Genomic DNA, 21,194 nt, shown 5'->3' on the forward strand with positions numbered 1-21,194 from the left:
CAGCTTGAGGCCAAGGGGAGCCATTTTGGTTTCCTATATAAGGACCAGGAAGAGGGGGAGGGGATTCCCCCAAAGCCACTCTCTTGTTTCATTTTGGCTTTTTTCTTCAGATTTAACCATGGAATTACTTCTCCCGGTTCGAACTGTGGTTTTCATAACTCAATCCTAAAACCAGAGAGCTCTGTGGCCTCAGGGTGGGCAGCAGACATTCTCGTAGCAGCTTCTGAGCCCTAGCGGGTAGAAGAGAGCAGAAGCGTGGGGAGGGGAAAATTCCAGCCTTGACTAGAGTGGGGATACAACTTTTCTCACATCCCTCAAGAGTGAGTTTCTCCAGGCACATCTCTGGCCAAATCGCGGGAGCCGAACCCAAACCCTTGCTTTGTTGTGGGAAGCAGAGATTTGGCCACTTTCAGCTTTTGTTCAAAGGCTCCTAAAAGGGAGCCGCCCTATCCCACCCGGGGCCTTCAGGGAAGCTGTGCCCTCCCCAGAAATGACAAATGGAAAAGACAGAACGGACTCCAGCCAGGCCAGGATACAGTCTCTGGAAAGAGGTTGTTTTTGTCTCCAATGCCATAGAAAACACATCCTCTTAACTTATTAAGTAGGGAAACAACACAATCACACACGCTGGAGGTTACCAAGGTGAACCGAATCCAAGATTAAAATCTGCCAGCCCAGTGGTGCATGGAAGCATGGAAGGCCCAAAGAGGAAATCTAGTTCACTGTTGGTAAATTTTTTTGGATGCTGTTTATGTTTGAACTTTTCTCTGTTTTCCTGTAGAAACTTCCGTACCCTCTTCCTGTGTCCCTACAAAAGGCCTGGACAATGCAGTCCCAGCACCACCGTAGGACATGGGCAGGGCCCCACCTTCCTCCTTCCTGCAGGGATATCCTTTCCTATAGAAGGGGTAAGAATGTAAGGTTCATGTGAAAATGTTATTATATTCCTTATCTCAGTCATTTCGTGATTTGCTGTTTGGCCACAATAAGTCAGCCTGGCCACATTCACAGTAGAGGTGGCCCCAGTTCCTAGTTTTGGCTTGTGCTGTTTTCTCAGCTGAAGAGGGCAAACGGCTGTTAAAAATGCTGCTTGTTTTCCAGGATCTTATCAAGAGTTCATGTCTAAGGCCAGAAAGAGAAGGGAGGGCTCCATTTTTTTTTCTCTCTCCTCATTGTTTCCAACTGATTTGGCAGGAAATGGGAGTCCTCTACCTGTCCCTCTTGGGAGTAAAATTGATTTGATTCCATTTTTCAGATGTATCCGCCACCGCCAGGAGTTGGGGACATTTCTGCTCACCCTAAAGCAAATGTGTCCTGATTTACACAAATGACATCTTTCAAAATTGGAAATGAGTCAAATTTAAACGGGGAGCTGGGGATTGGTGATTGCCGAAAACTGCCTCAGAGAATCTCAGTTTTGTTTTATCTTCTAATCCACCCCTTTGTAAAGTGCCTTTGGGGGCTGTGGACTTTGGCTGACTTCAACAAATGTGTGTGTGTTTGTGTGTAGTATCCTTGGCGTAGACATTCAGAGAATCGAAGTCCTTCACACAGAGTTTCACATGAATCAGGACAGCTCACATTAACACCTGCCTGGGAGCATATGTTACAGATGAGCAATGCAGAACTCAGGAGAAGGTAAGTCAGTTCCTCAAGGATCCTAGTGTGTCTATGGTCGACCCAGGATTTCCCATTTAACCGAGTTCAGCCAATTCAGTCAATTTGGACAAGAATCAAGGTCCATCTAGATGCTTCATTTCATATAAAATCAACCTCAGATGATTTTATTTTGAGGGGCTTGGTTGTGTTAGTGTCTATAGATAAAGTTGAAACATAGGAATTCTAGAAACCACAGTATTCCATAAACAGAAGGATCTTCCCTTTCAATGTCAGCACTTCACTTTGGAGGTAAGACACAGAGCCTGGACAGCTACTGGATGGAATCATGGAACAAGCCAGTCTTAACCATCCCCAGGAGCACAAGAACTAGAAAAAGCTATTTGATTCTGCTCTACGGGGTTTTGGTTTTCCCAGGCCACATCATCCTCAACAGAGGACCCTGCCTCTGGTGGAAGAGGCTCTGCCCCCACCCGGTCTTAGCGTGGAACTTCCAGCTCCTCACACACCCTGCTCGTGCTGACAGTTGTTTGTGGCTCTTCTGCCATGTGAGGATATTGGCCATCAGGGAGAAACCCTCCAGACTCTTTCCTCCTGTGGGTCCTAGGTGGCCCACAGAGTGGCCGCTGCCCCCAGACCTGCCTGCCCCTCCACCCCCTTGGCTGTGTGATCAGAGCTGTACTCACCCCCTGTGCTCATCCTAGGGTACCCAACTGCTGTTTCAGATACAGAAGTCCGATAGATCTGCCAAGAGCCACCCCAGATAGTTTTTCCACCCAAGTACAACAACCAACTTTAGATTGGCCTCTATGGGATTACATTTGTGGGAGAAAAATATTTGACATCCTTGTATTGTATTAACCAATGCTTTCCCTCAATCCCAACATTTCCTTTCTCTCCTTGGTGCTTCCCCCATGTCCCTAACTCCCTTTGAAGCAGTTGGGCAATTCTGTGCTGACTGCCTCAGAGAAAGGATGTTACAATGGAAAACAGCCGGGAAAAGACTCTTCCTGACTTTTGAGTTTCAAAAGCATAGGCCATTAGGGAAATGGAAAAGACCCACAGAAAGGACAAAACATTTGGCAGCAATGTCATGAGTGAGAACAAAATGCCTCTCCAGCCCTACTCCCTGAGCTTCAAGAATTGGAGAGAGCCAGAAGGAAGAGAAAAAACTGATGAAGTCTGGGACAAGAGGGCCAGATCTGAAGGGGCCGCATGGACGTGAGCAGAAGCAACATCTGCAGACCACCCGTAATCCACTCACAGGACCCTTTGCATCACCCATGCCCACGGGCTAGACTGGTTGCCATCCGGTAAGGATTTCTCACTAACTGCTTAGCAGGAATAACAGCTGTCTGTGGCCCCAGCCTGGCGGTGATGTCACAGCTGGACTTATCCCATGTGACCAACCCCGAAAACAGTATCTCAGGGCACTTGTAGGCCCCTAACAAGGATGGTGGGGCCCTTGGGCACCTGGCAAGATTTTGCAGTGGGAGGAGAAGTCCCTGTGTCTACAATTAAAAGCTCAGATGATTAAAAGTTCAAGATTTTCACCTCTATCCAAGCTCTCCTAAGTATTGCTACCTCTGGCCTTCTCCAGGGAACCACATTGCTCTTGAATGTTGAGCATCTTTGAACTGTTTCCCGCAGAGCTGGTCCAGTGGTCTGTTTGGGTGATTCTACCCTGTGTTGCATTCCTAGCCTCTGACCAAAACCTGACCTTGATCTTGATCTTGGGTAATTGCCTGGTTCTCCAGGTTCTCATGCTTCTCACTGTAGAACCCTGCTCTCCCCAGCTCCCAAGCCAGGAGGGTTTGCACAACCTTATCTCTCCAACGACACTAGAGTGTCAGTTCCAACACGCAAACCACCCTCCTCCTCATGGGCTCATCTATCCCACCCCTAGAGATTTCCTAACTACAAAGATACTCATCCTGTGCCCCATCTTCTCTAAGATGGAGTGAGTTACAGATAAAATGGAGTCTTCAAGGCCATACCATAAGTACCGGTAGGTGGAGGTTGTGCTTGGGATGAGTCAAGGTATTAGGTCGATAGAACCAGGTTGAGCCGTGGCTGGTCTGGTTCCCTTCTCATAACTCTCTTTCCTCCCGTGTGATTAATGCCATTAGACCATCCCGAGGATAAACCCACTCTCCTCTTCACTTGAGGAAGCATAGTAGGGTGGCTCCAGACCCTAAGAAAGCCTTCTCCTTTAGTCTAGAGGTAAGATACCAAAGGTCACAAAGTGGGCCCAAGGGGCAAGTGGCAATAGCTGAGGTTTGAAACTAGAGAAGGAAGGGTACAGGGTCAGCAGGTAAGTCCTCAATGGGAAAGTTCTCGGATCATGTCTACACTGAAAGATGACAATGGAAAACGTAGAATGGAAGTGTCACTTCTGATTTATGGCACATACATATTTTCATCTTTGCATTTTCCCCTTGCCCTTCCCTGCTTCATAGAGGTGTTGTGAGGCTTAATGTTGATCTACAGATCTCAGATAAAAGTTATTACAGAAGTACAAGAATGAGCACCATCACTGACACGAATTAGCCTGAAGTCAAATAAGTATTAAGTAGATTTAAAAGTTAAAGGTATAGGAATGTTAGTGTATGTTTCAAAGGCTACCATCATCTGGGGACAAGAAATGTACCACAAAACGCAATCTTTTTCACAATGAAGCTATAAAAGCATTTGGAGTAAAAAAAAAAAAAAGTGGAGGGGTGCTTGGGTGGTTCAGTTGGTTAAGTGACTGCCTTCGGCTCAGGTCATGATCCTGGAGTCCCGGGATCGAGTCCCGCATCGGGCTCCCTGCTCAGCGGGGAGTCTGCTTCTCCCTCTGACCCTCCCCCTTCTCATGTGCTCTCTCTCATTCTCTCTCTCTCAAATAAATAAATAAAATCTTTAAAAAAAAAAAGTGGAAAGAAGCAAACATCAAGGGATTATTATGAGTGACTGTGAAAGCAGATGACTTAGCAAGAACAAAGCAGGTCTTCAACCAAGTGACAGCATGACTGATTTTTATGCAAGATTTTCAGACCAAGTTTGTTAAAGGAACTGTTGGCTCCATGAGTGTTCATCGTGGTGCCATTTCTCCGGATTGAATACTAGCTGAAATTAATGGGCATGGGTCTGGGGGGTGAAAAGTTCTTATTAAAATACAGAGATTTTTGTGGTAAATTATGGTAGCTAGGGGTTTGCGGTTGGGAGTGGGGAATGCTTTGGAGTATTTCTTCTACCAATTGCCCTAGCAATCATATCCATCTTAGGAGGTTCACTGCCTGACTTCTCATCTTTGGTGACTTTGGGGCAAGTTATGTAAGCCTTTTGTGCCTCAGTTTCCTCATTTGTAAAAAGGAAATAGTGAAAACCCTTTTAGGGTTGGTGTGAAGAAAAATGAGTTAACGTTGGGTTGTTATTGCAGCATAACTCAATCTCTCATGACTGATACAGGTATCCTTAGTGTGAAAATCTACTTGCACACTAAACAGTGAACTACAATAGTGAAAGTCCATCCTGACTACTGTCCCCAGGTAGATCTTTGTAAAATACCTCTTGTGTTATGAGATTCATCCTTTGGCCTGGTGTCAGATCCCACCTCCTTGGCTCTGCTCCTCTAATCTGACTTTCTGTCCCACAGCTTTAGTAAAGAAGTCTTCATTTCAAATTAGGCTGCACTCTTTGCCATGGACACTCAACAAGCCTTATTTATTCCTACCACCCGGAGTACTCACACCGTTTGCCTAACAAGAGCAGCAATGACTACGATTCTGCCTATTTCAATCCAATCCTTTGATTGTAATAGCTACTATCTCTCCAGATAGCAATGGAGAAATGACTGTGAAACTTTAGAACATGGTTATTGTGTTCATTATTATTAGCAAACATAGACTGACACGTAACATACAAGAGGGCCATTGCAAGGACCAATGACAAAAACATGAGATGGACTAAGGATTGCAGTGTGCAACTGTGGGCCTGGAACATCAGTATGGAGATCCTCTATGGGCCAGTGTCACACCCAGGACTTTATCCTGTAGCTACACTATCACAAGTGTACAAAATTGCACTTCTGAGATATTCACTGCACAGTGTTTATCATGGTGAGAAACTGGGAAAACCTCAGTGGCCACCAATATGACATTGATTAAATAATTATCATAGACCATGAACGGATATGCTGGGCAGGTACTAAAAGGACTGAAGTGGAAGGGTATGTATTGACACAGACAGATAAGCATGATATGTGGTCGTGTAAACAAAGCAACTTGAAGAACAGTATATGTGGTATGATCTTATGTTGCTAAATATATTTTATGTTCATAAAGTCTCTGGAAAGGATATTCATTAAGCCAATAGCAGTGGCTAAGTCTGTGGGGTAAGACTGCTGGGGTGGAGTGAGGGACTCACTTTTTACTATATTCCTGGATCTCTAACAAGAAGCCTTTATTACTTTTGTGACAATAGTTATAATACTATCGTTTATTGAGCAGGCTGCCACTAAGTTCATCTGATAGTCCTCCTGATAAAACATCATGAAGAAGTATTTTTATTATCCTTACCCAATGGACAAGAAAACGGAAGGACAAAGAAGTGAAGGAAACTGCCCAGAGATGGTAAGTGTCAAAATCAGGATTTGAACCCACGGGGTTCAGCTACATGTTGTGTGCTCTTAATTGCTGCCCTACAATCAAAATAAATATTAACGATTTGGGGGACACCTGGGTGGCTAAGTCTGTGGAGCATCCAGCTCTTGGTTTCCGTTCAGGTCATGATCCCTGGGTCATGAGATAGAGCCCTGCGTCAGGCTCCGCGATCAGTGGGCAGTCTGCTTGAGAGTCTATCTCTTTCTCTCGCTCTATCTCTGCCCCTCCCCCCACTCACGCTCGCAAGCTCGTGCACTCTTTCTCTCAAATAAATAAATAAGTAAATCTTTAAAAAAATAAGTAATAACAATTATTTAAGCCTGTTCTCCCTTCAGGGGAATTCTCACTTCTGTGATGCCGCCTCTGATGACATCAGGCTGTTCGTTCATTCAACAAATATTTAGTAAATATAAGGTCAAAGGGCTTATTTGGGATACTGCAAAGTATACAAGTCAAAGCAGTCACAAGCCTTGCCATGCAAGAGCTGATGAGGAAGATAAAGAGAGCTTGAAACCTGGGACACGGAGTGTTGTGATACTGTGACGAGGTTCTATGAATCCGGAGCAAACGGGAGGCACTTCCAACTCCGGGAAGCCGAGTCAAGCCTGAAGACCAAAGAGCTTCACGGAGAGCCACTCATTTGTTTGGCTGGAGAGAAGGGGAGGAACAGATGAGGCTGCAGGCTGCAGAGGTGGGGCAAGAGGACACCCTGCTGAGGGCTGTGGGCTCTATTTGGTCGGAAACGAGATCCCATGAGAAAATTTTCATTAGGCCAGTGATAGGGTCAGAAGAGCAACCTAATGATACCAGTGAGTATTTATTAAGTGCTAGACAGGATGCTAAGTATTTTTACATAGTCTCCCTCATTTCATCTTCAAAACAACCTTGAGAGGAAGATATTGATACTTTCCCAACTTTACAGGGAGCTGAACTAACAGGCTCGTTGGGCAGCACAGCTGGGAAATAAGCCCAAGCAGTCTGGGTCTGAAGTCTGTGTCTTTAACCACTTTCTTTCTTTCTTTTAAGATCTATTTCTTTATTTTAGAGACAGAGAGAGAGAGAGAGAGAGAGCAGGGGGAGGGGCAGCGGGAGAAGGAGAGAGAATCTCAAGCAGACTCCCCACTGAGCATGGACCCAGTGCAGGACTCGAGCTCACAACCCTGAGATCATGACCTGAGCTGGAATCAAGAGTCCGATGCTTAACTGACCGAGCCACCCAGGCACCCCCAAAGCATGTTGTTTCTATAATGCATGCAACATATAAGCACACATGCACTCATATATCATGTAAAAGGGTTTGGATTAATAATTTCTAATATCCTGTCATTCTCTGATTCCATAGGGAGATCTTGGTAACAATTAGAGTAACAAATCGCAATGCGTGGCACTTCATAGTTTTATGCTTTCCTGCAGGGAGCCGTTCTCGTTCCGACCTGCTGAACAAACTTCTGAGGCGCATAGGGCGAGCACAACTTTTTCCAGAAGAGAAGAGAGATTAGGTGAGCTTAAGTGTCCAAAGTCACAGAGCTCTTAGGCACTAGAATTTGGGTTCAAATTTAGGTATTCAATTTTAAGTCTGGTGCTTTTTTTTTTTAAGTTGAAGAAAATTCCATGATTCCTTATGACCGTGCTCTCTTAAAAGCACCACCAACCTTCACACTAAACTTGGCTTCTGAGAATCTCACAGTTTCAGGAATTGTGTTCATCTTTTCAGCATTGAAAGGGTGGGCAGGTGGGATGAAACCTGCTTTCAAGGTGGATAACCATCAGCCCAGGTTAATGGTGCATCGGAGCTGGAGTGATCAGGAGCCGAGAGCAGAGGCTGGCGGGTCTGCCACCGCCCACAGCATCACGTTAGGCTGCAGCCGCCCGCACCTTCACTGCTGGGGCGCATTAATTTTGCTGCCCTTGCATTCATCCATAAACACTTTGATGTGGATGGACTTGGGTATGAAGTCACACTCTCTGACTCACTTCTACTTCAAAGAAACTAATTATGAATGAACTCACCAAGTATGTCAAAAAACTGGAAATCATTGACCATTCCTTGCTAACTTTTGCAAGAGACTCTTCTGGATATGATTACATGAAATACTGTGTGTGGAAGTATCTAGCTCCGTGCCAGGCCCATACTGGTCTTTCAGTAACCCATCATTTCTGAGCACCACTCAGGCTAGGCTTTGTTCTGGGTGCCAGGAAGAGAGCAGCGAACAAAACAGGTGAGGCTGCTGTGCCCACGAGCCTAGCTGGGGAAGACACAGAATGAACGAGTACCTGAACAAGAAGGTGTATCAGGTCTGAAAAGTGCTTTAAAGAAAATGAAACAGGTAACGTGATGGAAAGTGGCTGTGAATGACTTTAGGGTACAGTGGTCGGACAAGGTCTCAAGGACAACATGTCTTTCTTTGAAGGGCCAGCCATCCTGAAGGCTGCAAGAATTGCATGGGCGTAGCCTGGGAGGGACTGAAAGAAGGTAATGGGTTGGGGAAAGGAGTGCGGGTTATAGTCAACGGTGAATGGGTGGTTAAGGCAGAATGGCTTGATCTGTCATATAGGTCAGAGCTGACTCTAGCTGTTGGGTGGAAAATGGAGGGTCAGGGGATGTGTCTTAGCTCAGGCTGTTATCACAAAATACCATAGACTGGGTGTCTAAACAACAGACATTTATTCTTACAGTTCCAGGGGCTGGGAAGTCCAAGATCAAGGTGACAGCAGATTCAGTTCTTGGTGGCCCACTTTCTGGCTCACAGACCTGGCCTGTCATGTCCTCACATGACAACACAAAGTGTGAGCTCTGGTCTGCCTCTTCTTATAAGGACATTAATCCCATCTCGAGGTCTCTACTCCCCATGATCTCATCTAACCCTGACTACCTCCCAAAGGCCCCATGTCCAAACACCATCGCACTGAGGGTTAGGGCTTCAATGTGTGCCTTTTGGGGGAGACAAACATGCAGCCCATAACAGGGCAGGTGGAAGTGAGAGGCAGCTGCTGCGGAGGTCTGGGTGAGAGATGGGGGACCTGGACCAGGATGGGCAAAACTAAGTGGAGATACTAGATCCGGCTTGTCTTTTAGAGTCTGATCCCATGGAGTAGACCCTGAATAAACATTTCCACATGGAGCTACTTTTCTTCCTTTCCTCCCTTCCTCCCTTGCAAGCGCCCTACTTCATTTCATTTGTTGAGTTTTGGCATAAAATAATTGACATCTTTTGTGTGTGTGTGTGTGTGTGTGTGTGTTTTAAAGCACAGACGATAAGTGTATCCAAAGACGGGTCAATTCAAGTTGATCCAACAAAACTTTGTTGAGCATTGAAAACATACAACCTCTTCACCTCAGATGCTTTTTCTACTCATTTCAATTCAACAATAGGTTGTGATTGGCGGTTATGAGCTGGGCACCATCTTCAGTTCTGGAAGTTCAGATGAAAAAGACACAGATCTAACCCTCAACAGTCTCACAGTTCAATAATGGAGAAATATGGGCAAGGAAATAAAATATGACACAGGAGCCAAGTGAAACCCAGAAACATGTAAGGTACAGGGCACCTAAACAGTGCAGGGGCTGAGGGCAACCCTCTGAGAGAGGAACAGGGGAAAGCTTTCCAGAGCAGGTGCCTCCTGGCCTGAGTGTCAGGGAAGGACCATTCCCTGGGGGACAAGGAGGGTGTCCTGGGCCAGGGAACAGCATAGGCAGATGGATGCAGGAGCGAAAGAGCAGGGTTTATTTGGGGGAACCTAGCGCCCCTCAGTATTGCTGTGGCAAATGTAACAACAGAAGGAGAGAGGCTGTCAGCCGAAGTAGGACCCAGATCACAGAGGGCCTCATTTATTATGATGAACGAGCCCGCACTATATTCTGTTAGTGACAGGGCGTCAGAGAAATGTTTCACACAGGGAGACACCATCAGATTTCATTCAACTCTATGCATTCGCCAGCTGTTTCTTTAAAACACACAGACACGCACATCATTTGAGAACATTCGCAAAGGTGTGTGAAGGGGAGACTTTAAAAACATCTGGCTTCAAGGAAGTTATATAATTTGGAAAGGGCAGAGAATGAGGAGAGGAAAAATTCCAGGGGCTCAAGGAGAGATTCTCGGCCCCTTTCCAGCCCCTGGGAAAAGTCTGACGCGGGAAAAGCAGCCCGTCTGTTATGTCTGCAGGCGTCTGAGGCGAGCCCTGCTCCTCCACAGAACGGGGCGATTCATGCAGAATGTAAAGATGAGAGGTGCCCATTTTCCAGGGGCTGCGATGCCAATTCCAGTTGCAGTGAGAAAGTGACAGGAGCCGGGAGGCCTGGGGGTGCCAAGGTACACATTTCTAGTGGGCACACCATTAAGGCATCTAATAAAAAATCCTAATTGTGCTCCGAGGACTTTCAGAGACCTTGGCAGCCTGGCCCCGGGCGTGGGATGCGCAGCCTCCAGGCCTGGCTGAGCGTGGTGCCTCCCCGGCACCTCAGAGGGTCTCGAGGGGGGGCGTCAAAGTCTGCACCAAGGCACAGAATCAAAATGAACTTGAATTCCACTTTGATATCTTTTTTTTTGTAAAGATGCCCCATAAAACTCGGGAAAGGGGTTGCCACAAACTGCAGCTCAAGAGGATGGCATCACTCTGCCATTTCTACTGTGCATAATGAACCGGGAATGTCAAGGTTCCGACACGGAAAGAAATCCCTCCGAGGCTTCCAAATGTTGGCTTTTGGGCTTGCTTATAGGGACAGTAGGGGGTGCAGCCCTGGTCTTTGTAGTGGGTAGAGAGGCACAACGGAGCTCAGGGCATGGCTAGGAAATGAGGTGGGAATCATTATGGTATTTGGAACGAAAATACTTGAACATTCTCTATCTTGGCTGCTATAAAGATCTTATAAATCTGCACTGCCCAATTAGCTAGTTCCACCGCTGCTCGAACTTAAACTTGGGTTACCCACATTTCAAGTGCTCGATAGCCATATGTAGCTAATGTCTACCCTACTGAACAGTGCAGATCGAGAACATTTCCATCACGGTGGAAAGTTCTATTGGACAGTGCTGTTCTAGATACCAGCTTCATGGTGCTTTTCCCTCAGGCCATAGACTCTGACTGCTGTTTCATATATGGTTGTATGAGAGCAATAATTACATGAATAATAATAATGATGGTTCACATTATTGAGCTCTCACTCTATCGGGCCCTGTGCTAGAGTCTTTCCATGTCTGCCAGGTTGATCCATCGAGAAGTGGACTTTTTCTCTCATGGCTCTTCCCCCACCCCATCCCCAAATCCAAGAGGAAAGTGGCCATTGGCCCCTGCATATGGAGAGACTGCTGTTGCAGAGAGCCAAAAGCCAAAGTTGGCTGAAGACAACATACCTGCTTGTCTTTTGCAAGAAAGCTAAGCTCGTGGAGAAGATTGTGCTAGGTCTCCCGGAAGTGGGAGAGAGGGAGAATGAGGCAAGTCCCCCAGACTGGAAAGAAGAGAAAGGTCAGAAAGTCCTTTTTCGGGGTGGAAACAGAGCCCCACTCCCTGGAGCAGGGCTACTGGTAAGATTCCCAGAGGCGAATGGGAATGTCTGTGTCTCTAGGGAGGCGGGACCCAGGCCCTAGGTTCCCAGCCCTTGCAAAAGCTTCTCTGCCACAAGCATGACACAGACGCCCTGGAATCACTGAGCTTTAAGGGACGTCCAGCTGGACCACGACTTGACCTTCTGGTGCCTCTGTGCTTACCAGAAAAAGACACTCTTTCCGTCATATTGAATAATTTATCGCTGAGTTAGTATGTTACTGATAGGGGCTGAATTGTCCCTGCTACCGTTCACATGTTGAAGCCCTAACCTCCAGCACCTCAGAATGTCTGTATTTGGAGACAAGGCCTTTAAAGGGTGATTAAGTTAAAATGAGGCCATAAGTGGGACCTCATCCAATTGGACCGATGTCCTTATAAGAACAGAAAATTCAAACACACAAAAAGACAAAAGGAACCCGCAGGCCCAGAAAGACCCTGAGGGGGTGCAGCTAGGGGGTGGCCATCTGCAAGCCGAGGAGTGAGACCCCAGAGGAAACCAACGCTGCCAGAACTTGATCTTGGATTTCCAGCCTCCAGAGCTGTGAGAAAATAAAGTTCTGTTGCTCAAGCCACCCAGCCTGTGGTACTTTGTTATGGCAGCCCCTGCAGACCAAGACAATTACTATGCAGTCTGAAGAGCTCTCCCCGGGTAGTCTCTCCCGAGCCTGTGCTGGGCGCAGCCCGGACCGCGGGCTCACACACCGAGACTCTTCTGCGCATGTCCACACCGTACACCCGGACAGGTGCCGCGGGTCAGGGAAGAGAGCTGGTCAGGTTCAGAGGGAGGGGCATAGAGGACACACAGTCCTCGCAGGGCCTCCCAGGACTGTGGGTGGGGAAAAGAAGCGGCTGCTGGCGGGCGCCTGGGTGGCTCAGTTGGTTAAGCGACTGCCTTCGGCTCAGGTCATGATCCTGGAGTCCCGGGATCGAGCCCCACATCGGGCTCCCTGCTCGGCAGGGGGCCTGCTTCTCCCTCTACCCTCTTCCCTCTCGTGCTCTCTGTCTCTCATTCTCTCTGTCTCAAATAAATAAATAAAATCTTAAAAAAAAAAAAAGAAGCGGCTGCTGGAATGAGGTGGGGCAGGGTGCCGGCGACAGCGCGTGGGTGAGCTACTCCGTGGCACAGCGCTCCGAGTACCTACCGCTCCAGGACTCTGCCAGGAGGCTGCAATCTCCATGTCCACCCTTAGAGGAGACACTGCTGTGCAGTGCACTGCCTGACCCGCAGATGGGATGGGACCATGAGGAAAGGGGCAGCAGCAATGAGAGGCGGGAGGCCAAAGAGACTGGAGTTCCATCTTCTAGGCGAGACCCCACAGCAGAGACTTGCAGTGATATTTCCTACCAACCCAACGGAATGGGAGATTGGAAGCAAAGTTGATTTCCTTCAGCTAAAATAGATGACGTGGCCCTTCTTGCACGTTTAACGTTGTGAAATAAGATTCATACTTTATGTATGATTCAGAAGCAGGGTTCCAGCAGGAAACTGCCGGCATTCTCAAATGTAGTAACTAGGGATGAATGAATGGGATGATTTGCAAAGATGAGGCAGGGTTAAGAGAAACCAGCCAGAGACTCTGAGGCAACCTGGAGCTAGCCTCAGCTGGAATGGCCGCTCCCCAGCACCTGCTGGGGGTGTGGAGGGAGCAGTTTCAGGAAGGGCAGAAGCTCAAGGAGAGGGTCACATCTGCGTGCAGGAGCTATAGCCATCAGTGGAGGTGAGCGGCCATTGTCCAGCGGAAGCCTAGCAAGCAAGGAGCTGGGGGAATAAGTCCCCCAACCACATTTTTTCACCCTCTGACCTCTACCATAAGAATCCTCACAGTGGAGCCCAGCCAGAAGCCCGAAGTAGGGTGAGAAGGATAGAGACAGAAACTGGAAGGCAAACAGGACAATCCAGCACACTTTCTAAATGTGCATCTTTTCGTCTAGTCCTCCAGTGAGCCTCTCGTTGAACCCTTACTTATAGATATAAAAGTTTAGGCTTAGGGAAGAGGTTAAGGGTTTTTGTCTCACTAGATGTAGAATGGGGAGTGACCATGTTTGTCTTATATCCAGTTATATCCCCAGTGCCTAGAAAAGTGCCTGGAATGTAGTAGGTGCTGACTGCATGTTTGTTGAGTGACTAAATGAGTGAACTTCTTCAAGAGCACACAAGTACTATGTGGTAGTGTGGGATTTGAACCCAGACTGTCTGATGACAAAGCTCACAGGCCTAAGGATCACATCAATGTTCCTAAACCAAAGTCGATAGATCCTTATAAGTCTAAGAGTTTGCCAAGATAACTCCAAAACTTGGTGATTTTGTATCTTAATTTCAGTGATAGCCTTAAGAAGTAAATATTCGCATATCCTGGATGATCACCTATCCCATAAACAGAGACTGTTCTGAGATTTCAGTGCCCAAGTCTGTGTTTGCATTCACTATTATACTGGCACAAAATGGTACCATTGTAATTATCTTCAGCTGATGAGAAAGGAACATGGGTGGACTTAATTCCTAAGTGATTCATAAGTGATGCCTGTAATGCCGAAGGACACCATAGAATACCGTAAAAACAAGAAAAAGAGGGGTAGGGCTCACACAAAAGAACAGGCACCAGGGGATCAGAGCCAGTGCCTCCTCATAGTCAGTGATTCAGGTTTAATACAAACCCCATCTCTCATACTAATGTTATTCTGAATTGTACTGCTTATGCAGTTTTGGTTTTTTAAAATTCAGTTTGTTTATATTTGCATAGGAGTTTAAATATAATTTTATGCTTAGTTTTGGTCAAAATATTATTTAAATTAACTCTTTAAGTGGTTTTCTTTTTAAAATATATTTAGGCATTGAACAAGTACAGGAAATGCTACAAACCATGGTATGAACTGCTTGCAGCAAGAACCCAACAGAGGCAGCCCAGACTTAACTAGGGCTGTCTGGGGAAAGGGGAAAATTTTGATTCCCCCCAAAAGCTGGAAATACTTATTATTTATTGAGAATCTATTAGTCACTGCACTGAGTTTTTTTTTACATGTGCTATGGACTGAATTGTGTCTCCCCAAAATCATATGTTGAAGCCCTAATATGATGGTATTTGGAGATGGGAACTCTGAGAGATAATTAGGTTTAGATGAGGTCATGAGGGTGGTCCCTTATGATGAGATTGATGTCCTTATAGGAAGAAACACTGAAGAGCTTGCCCCCTCTGCCCTCTCTCTCTGAGCCATGTGAAGACACAGCAAGAAGGCAGCTGTCTGTAAGCCAGGAGGAGAATCCTCACTAAGAACTGAGTCTGCTGCCACATTGAACTTGGACTTACCAACCTCCAGAACTATGAGAAATTTAAGCCACCCAGTCTATCGTATTTTGTTATAGCAGCCTGAGCTAGTACAACAAGTATCATCTCAAATCCTCCTAACAATTTTGCAATGAAAATATTATTTCCCCATTTCACAGATGAGGAAGCTGAGGCTCAGGAAGGTATGTAACTTGTCCAAAGCACACTAGAAAGAGAACAAGGATTAGTTTATAAAGGTTTGTGAATAAAGGTTTATGGATTTTTTGAAAGCTCTCTAAGTCCTTACTGATAGGTGACAAGGGTTAGTCCTACCATCTATGGTGAATGTCATACTGTTAATACTGTTCCTAGACCCACATGGAGACAGTCCAGAAACGTCCTCAACTTTGTACTGATAGATATGTGGACCACTATTACTAATGTGGGTGTCAACTGGGGTGAACCTGACAGTTCAGCTTTAATTATTTTAAAATTTTGAGCATATTTGAGCCTAACTTCTCTTCCCATGGAAAAGCATTAGTGTGTGAACAGAAAGTGTTCTCTAGTCACACAGCTAAAACTTGGCTGAAGGAGGACTATGGCAGCTCAGCTTGGCATTGCCATTCTAACCCCTTGTAGTGATTCTCCGAACCCCAGCGGCTAATGCAGGGTGATAGACAGCATAACAGGTGACTTCACAGACAGAAGCAATTAATGACACAATCCCTTGTAGGTATATGGTGCTTCAGAGTCCGCAAAGAACATTCACATACGTCATCTCACATATAAACTGAGTCTCAAAAGGTTAAATAATTTGTTGAAGTTTCGAGTCCAGATCTTTAGAGAGACTCAAGGTCTGGTGCTCATTTTTGCTATTCTATTGGTTGCCCCAGTCTGGAGCGTGGGCTCCTCAGAGGCCATCGTGTGCTTGCAAAGGAATCTATACCAGCATATGCTTGAATTAAAGGAATGTAAATTTCATGAAGGCAGGGGTTCTCTAAGTGGTTAAAAGCCAGGGCTCTGAACCTAGATTGCTGGGTTCCATTAGCTAGCTGTGTGACTTGGGGCAAGTACCATAACCTCTCTGTGCCTAACTTAAAAAATGTGTATTAATATATAATATGTAATATTTCCTCATTTAAAATGTGTATTAATATAAAGTATGTAATAATTTATAGTAAATTAATAATACCTACATTATAGTGTTTTAGGAGTAAATTAATGAATATATATAAACCTTTTATAATGCTTAGAACAGAGAGTACATAGAAAGTACTCAGTATATGCCAACTATAATTATTACTACTCACCGCTGAGTTAGTCAGCATCTAGATTAGTGCCTGATAAATAGTGTACCCTTCAAATACCTGTCAGATGAACTAAATAAATATCTAACAGAGGACTCCCCCAAATAATATCATTCATGGAGAGGGAATCCTTAAAACAGTTTTACTTCAAAAAGTAAAAAGAACATACCTCCCTGTGACAGCGACATCTATCCTTGAATTGACAACATTTCTAGGTGACTTCACATAGCTGGAAGAAAATTAATCTCGAATCACTTTTGGCTTTTGTAAAACAATTTCACATGAGTGTCTAGCACAGTTTGGATGGCATCCAATAGGCCCTCACGAAGTATTTGTTGTTGATGATAAATACATTATTTTGGGTCTGTTTTGAGCAGGAACAAGGGCGAAAAGAGGATCCGTTTCTGGAAAATAATTTCTGCAGAGACTTGGCAAGAGGAACACAGAAGGCTGGTCTCAACATAACTGATACTGAATGAGTGTTTCTTGTTGAGTGTCCATCCTCATAGTAGCAGAAGCAGACTCTATCCTGAGAATGGAATTACAAGAGACTTTTTTCCCCCTTTCCAAGATCCAGGACCTCTGCTTTTCCACAGTAATTCAAGAACCAGGGGATTGGAAATAGAGGTGGGTTTTCACCTAAGTGAGAGGCATAGGCTGGGCATGCAGTGTATCCGCGCAACACTGTATGTCAGTTTACCCAGAAAGCCCTCAAACTGCGCCTCCCGTGATTCAGAAGAGACCATAACTCTGGCCAGCAGTGATCACAGATGTATGTGAGCAACTTTTCTAAAATCAAGAAATATTGCAGCTCAGGGAGTTTTTTGTTTGTTTGTTTGTTTGTTTTGTGGAGTGCTGTTTCTCTCTTTGCAATCAACGTTGCTTCCCTTTTCTTCTTAGACATTTTTGACTTTTATGAATTTACGTAGAAAATTACATTCTCGGAGCAATTGGAGTTCCTCCTTCCAGGATGGATTTGACCCTCCTGCCCTCCCCCACTGGGAATTTTCCCTGCGACAGGTTTGCAAAAAAGCACTTGGGGTCTTTTCAACACACGGTGACTGTTCACAAGGCACAATTGTTTGTCTTCAACTTGGAATTCCTCTCCACTGAGCCAGGAACAAAATCAAGGCGACAGAGGCTCTAAAATTCAGACAGGAAGTTCTGCCCTTTTGACCTGGGAAGCCAAGAGGAAAGTGAGGAGGAAGACGATAAAGAAAAAGCCCAGGAGGAGGTCTGATATCTGCACCTCTTATAGACCTTCTACGTTTTCCCAACAAAATTGTTTAAGGTAGTGGTGGTCTTTTACAAGACTATTGATGAGCGCCAAGTGAGCCCTGAGACACTCCCCTGTCCTGCCCCCCAGCTCCCATCCAGGCAGGCTCCTGGTTCTAAAACCCTGTGCATAACTATAATCAAGGCAAGTAGTTCGAAGAGCCAGGGAAAGAAACTCAGAGAAGAGTTGTGTGCTGTAGCCGTTCCAACAGAGAAGTACTTCCATACTCCAGGCTCCCATTTCCCACCTTTCTGCTCCCCCTCTACACATTCACGTCTTCTCCCTTCCTTCCTGTGTGGTGGCTCTGGCCCTGTGCCTATTTCTGGCTTGCTTGAACCTGCACCTCCTGCAATCCTTCCTCCTTCCTCTGTTCTTCCCCAGCCATCCCCTCCAAATCGATGGAGCTTTATTTAAACCACTTGTGTTCCATTTCTTTTCTTTCATTTCTATCATTTGTCCTCAGTGAGATTTTGAGAAACAGCATCTCCTCCCTGTGTGTTGCATCAGAAGCTACTGTACAAATTGTGGTTTATTAGGCTCACCGGTTACACATCCGGGGAAATGTTCCATCCACACCCAGGATAAACTAGGCTAAGATGAAATCCATCACCTCCACCCCTCCATCTTCTCACCTCCTCTAGGGCTTCTCTCGTCCTCCTTCTCCTCACCTGCCTGGTACCCCCAAACCAGATCTCTCCCTCTCCCCCTTCCCCCAAGGCCTATTGATATCACTGCAACACCTTTTAAGTGTGATTCTTCCTCTCTGTTCTCCTTGCCCTGCTTCAAGACCTGATCATCTCTCATGATCCTGAACTGTTTTCATACCTCCTGATCCTGCTTCAGCACCTTCAGTTCCTTCCCATTCCCATCAGACTCAACTCGCCAAAACACACATCTTACCACACTGCTTCCCTTATTCAAAAATCTTCAGCGGTGCCCTGTTCCTAAGGGCAAGTCCACATGCGACAGCCTGATTCAAGGCTCTTCGCCGCCTGGCTCAAACCCACTTTTTCTTTCTTTCTTTCTTTCTTTCTTTCTTTCTTTCTTTCTTTCTTTCTTTCTTTCTTTCTTTCTTTCTTTCTTCTTTCTTTCTCTCTTTCTTTCTTTCTTTCTTTCTTTCTTTCTTTCTTTCTTTCTTTCTTTCTTTCTTTCTTTCTTTCAGATTGTGTTTTTTTTATTAGAGAGAGAGCATAAGCAGGGAGAGTGGCAGGCAGAGGGGGAAACAGGCTCCCCGCTGAGCAGGGAGCCCAATGTGGGGCTCGATCCTAGGACCCTGGAATCATGGCTTGAGCAGAAGGCAGATGCTTAACCATCTGAGCCACCCAGGCGCCCCTCAAACCCACTTTTCTTGTCCCATCTCCCATCACATGCTAGGTCCTGGGTCACCGTGCATTGAATGAAAAATGTTTTGTCTTAAGATGTTTTGTCCCACAATTGTTGCAGCAGGGGTTCATGGCCAGGGCTCCAAACTGAAAGTACATTGGCTCCTGACCCAGCTAAACACTGAGGTATGACTGCCCAGAGTTACTCATCTGGGACATTGCCAGGCCCCTAATACTAACTAGCTGTGTGACCTTTGGCCAGCCCCCACTTCTTCAGGTCTAGGTTCCCTCAATAGTACCATGAGGCCCAGATGACTTCAAAATTTTCTACTTAATGATGATGGATAAGATGTGCCGACCCTCTGAGCCAGACTTCATGGGCTGTGGTACATTGCCACATTGGCCCAGGTACTAGCCCTGGCCTCTCAGTTCTGTCTGAAGCCATCATCCCATTTAGGGATGAGATCAGACCCTGGGAGAACTGACTCATACTGCAGCCTCAGACAAGTCAGATTTGTACCAGAAAGCTCCTTTATGAATATGCAGTTGCAAGAAAACTTCCATCTGCTCTTCAGAACATCTTCTCCCTAGAGTAATGGTACATGCATGTTAATATATTATCTAGATTTTTTTTCTTGTTAAGTAAAATTAGTTATCAAGAGATTGCCTGGGCATATGGATTCAGAATAAGAAAAGCTCATGGTCTAGAGTCCCGTGTTTCCAGACTGTGATAGGACCTGATGAGTTCCTTTTGTTCCAAGTATCTGCTAGGAGCATTGGATTACAAGCAACAGAAACTGATGTTGGTTGCATAAAGCAAGAAAGGATAATTGGGAGGTTCCTGACTAGCTCATGGAGGTCTTCCCTGACCATGAGTCTGAAGTAGCCTTCCCAGCCGGTCGCCACCACATCACCCTACCTATTTCTTTCATAGCACTTGTCTAGTGTGAAATTATCTTGTTTACTTGTTTGTCATCGGTCTTCCTCATTAGACTGCTTGATCCACGAGGGCAGGGACATTGTTATTCCTGTTTGTAGCTCTATCTCCAGAACCTAGGACAGTGTCCAGCATACATGGTATGCTCAGAGAGATTTGCGGGGTGAAAAAATGAGTAGAAAGAGCTGAAAAATTAAGCCCTAGGAATTGACTGGAGATGGAATGACCAGTAGCAGGAACCTCTTATTTTGTAGGTAGTACCATGAATGACTTAACTCCAACTACATTTTTCTTTCCATGTTTTTGCTCTAGGTTCCATGCATAGGATAGAGAATTCAGGTGGCCCAACTAGGATCACATGACCACCCCAGAGGCTGTGATGTTGGAGTCTTGGGATTGGTTGCACAGCAGTGCCTCACATGGAAGAGAGAAGGGCAGATCCTCAAAGAAATGGTTCCCAGGCAGACATCCATTGCCTTCAACCACGGTGATCATTTTTCTTCGAGACCTGTCAGTTGATATGGCAATTCTGCTCCCTAAAGATATCTCCATAATACCTTATTTGTCAATTATCACTTTTCCTGTCTCCATGGGCTCCACCTAAGCAGGTCTTACCCACTCAAAAATCTCACCTGCTCAAAGGAGACAGACAGACTCACTCTGCTAATGTGATCTATGTACTCTGCCTAGCATATCCCAGTACATCTTTTTGTACATTTGTTTCTTATTTTTTAGCCCATGAATAAAACATACATCTACTTTACATTTGAAAAATGTGTGCTTTCACTTAACCCAAAGTCCTTGTTTTCTGTAAACCCACATTCAGATGACTTTGTTGTGGCTAATACTATTAGTTGTCTACCCAATAGCCACTGAGGGCTGCAATCCACCCAGTCCTAGGGATGAATCCTAATGGAAGCCCCTAACTTCTTTACCCGTAATTGGACTAGAGGTGACATGTAAACCCAAATCTGGGCTGTGAGAAAAATGCAAATTCTGTTGGGGACTTCTGGAAAGATTTTCCTCCCTGAGAGGGTCACAGGGAGAAAAGGGTTTCTTGTACCTTGTAGCTTTTCCTCATTCTTCCTTCCATCCTTCTTTTTTTTTAAATAACAAACTCTTCCTCCCTTTTTGATGGAGATGCTTTCATGTAGAGATATGACAGTTGGAGCTGTGGCAGCCATCTTGCAAGTATGAGGTGATAAATGTAAGAACAAAATGCAGGAAATGGTTGAGTAGAAGAAAGCAAAAGCCTGAGTCCTTGATTGCACTGTTGAAGTAT

General features: G+C 45.6%; 1 long non-coding RNA gene across 1 annotated transcript; it reads left to right on the forward strand.

The window, feature by feature from the left end:
- The first annotated feature begins 713 nt into the window (after positions 1-713).
- On the forward strand, positions 714-20,655 carry LOC123843414 (uncharacterized). Its single transcript, XR_006790581.2, has 8 exons — positions 714-908; positions 1,511-1,638; positions 2,557-2,930; positions 6,108-6,230; positions 7,674-7,759; positions 16,755-17,004; positions 17,278-17,611; positions 20,225-20,655. It is a non-coding gene; the product is annotated as an uncharacterized LOC123843414 (long non-coding RNA).
- The last annotated feature ends 539 nt before the right edge of the window (positions 20,656-21,194 follow it).

This window comes from Mirounga angustirostris, unplaced genomic scaffold (genome assembly GCF_029215605.1).
Source record: "Mirounga angustirostris isolate CCGP_5_RB_7025 unplaced genomic scaffold, mMirAng1.0.hap1 SCAF_5, whole genome shotgun sequence".
NCBI classification, from domain to species: domain Eukaryota; kingdom Metazoa; phylum Chordata; class Mammalia; order Carnivora; family Phocidae; genus Mirounga; species Mirounga angustirostris.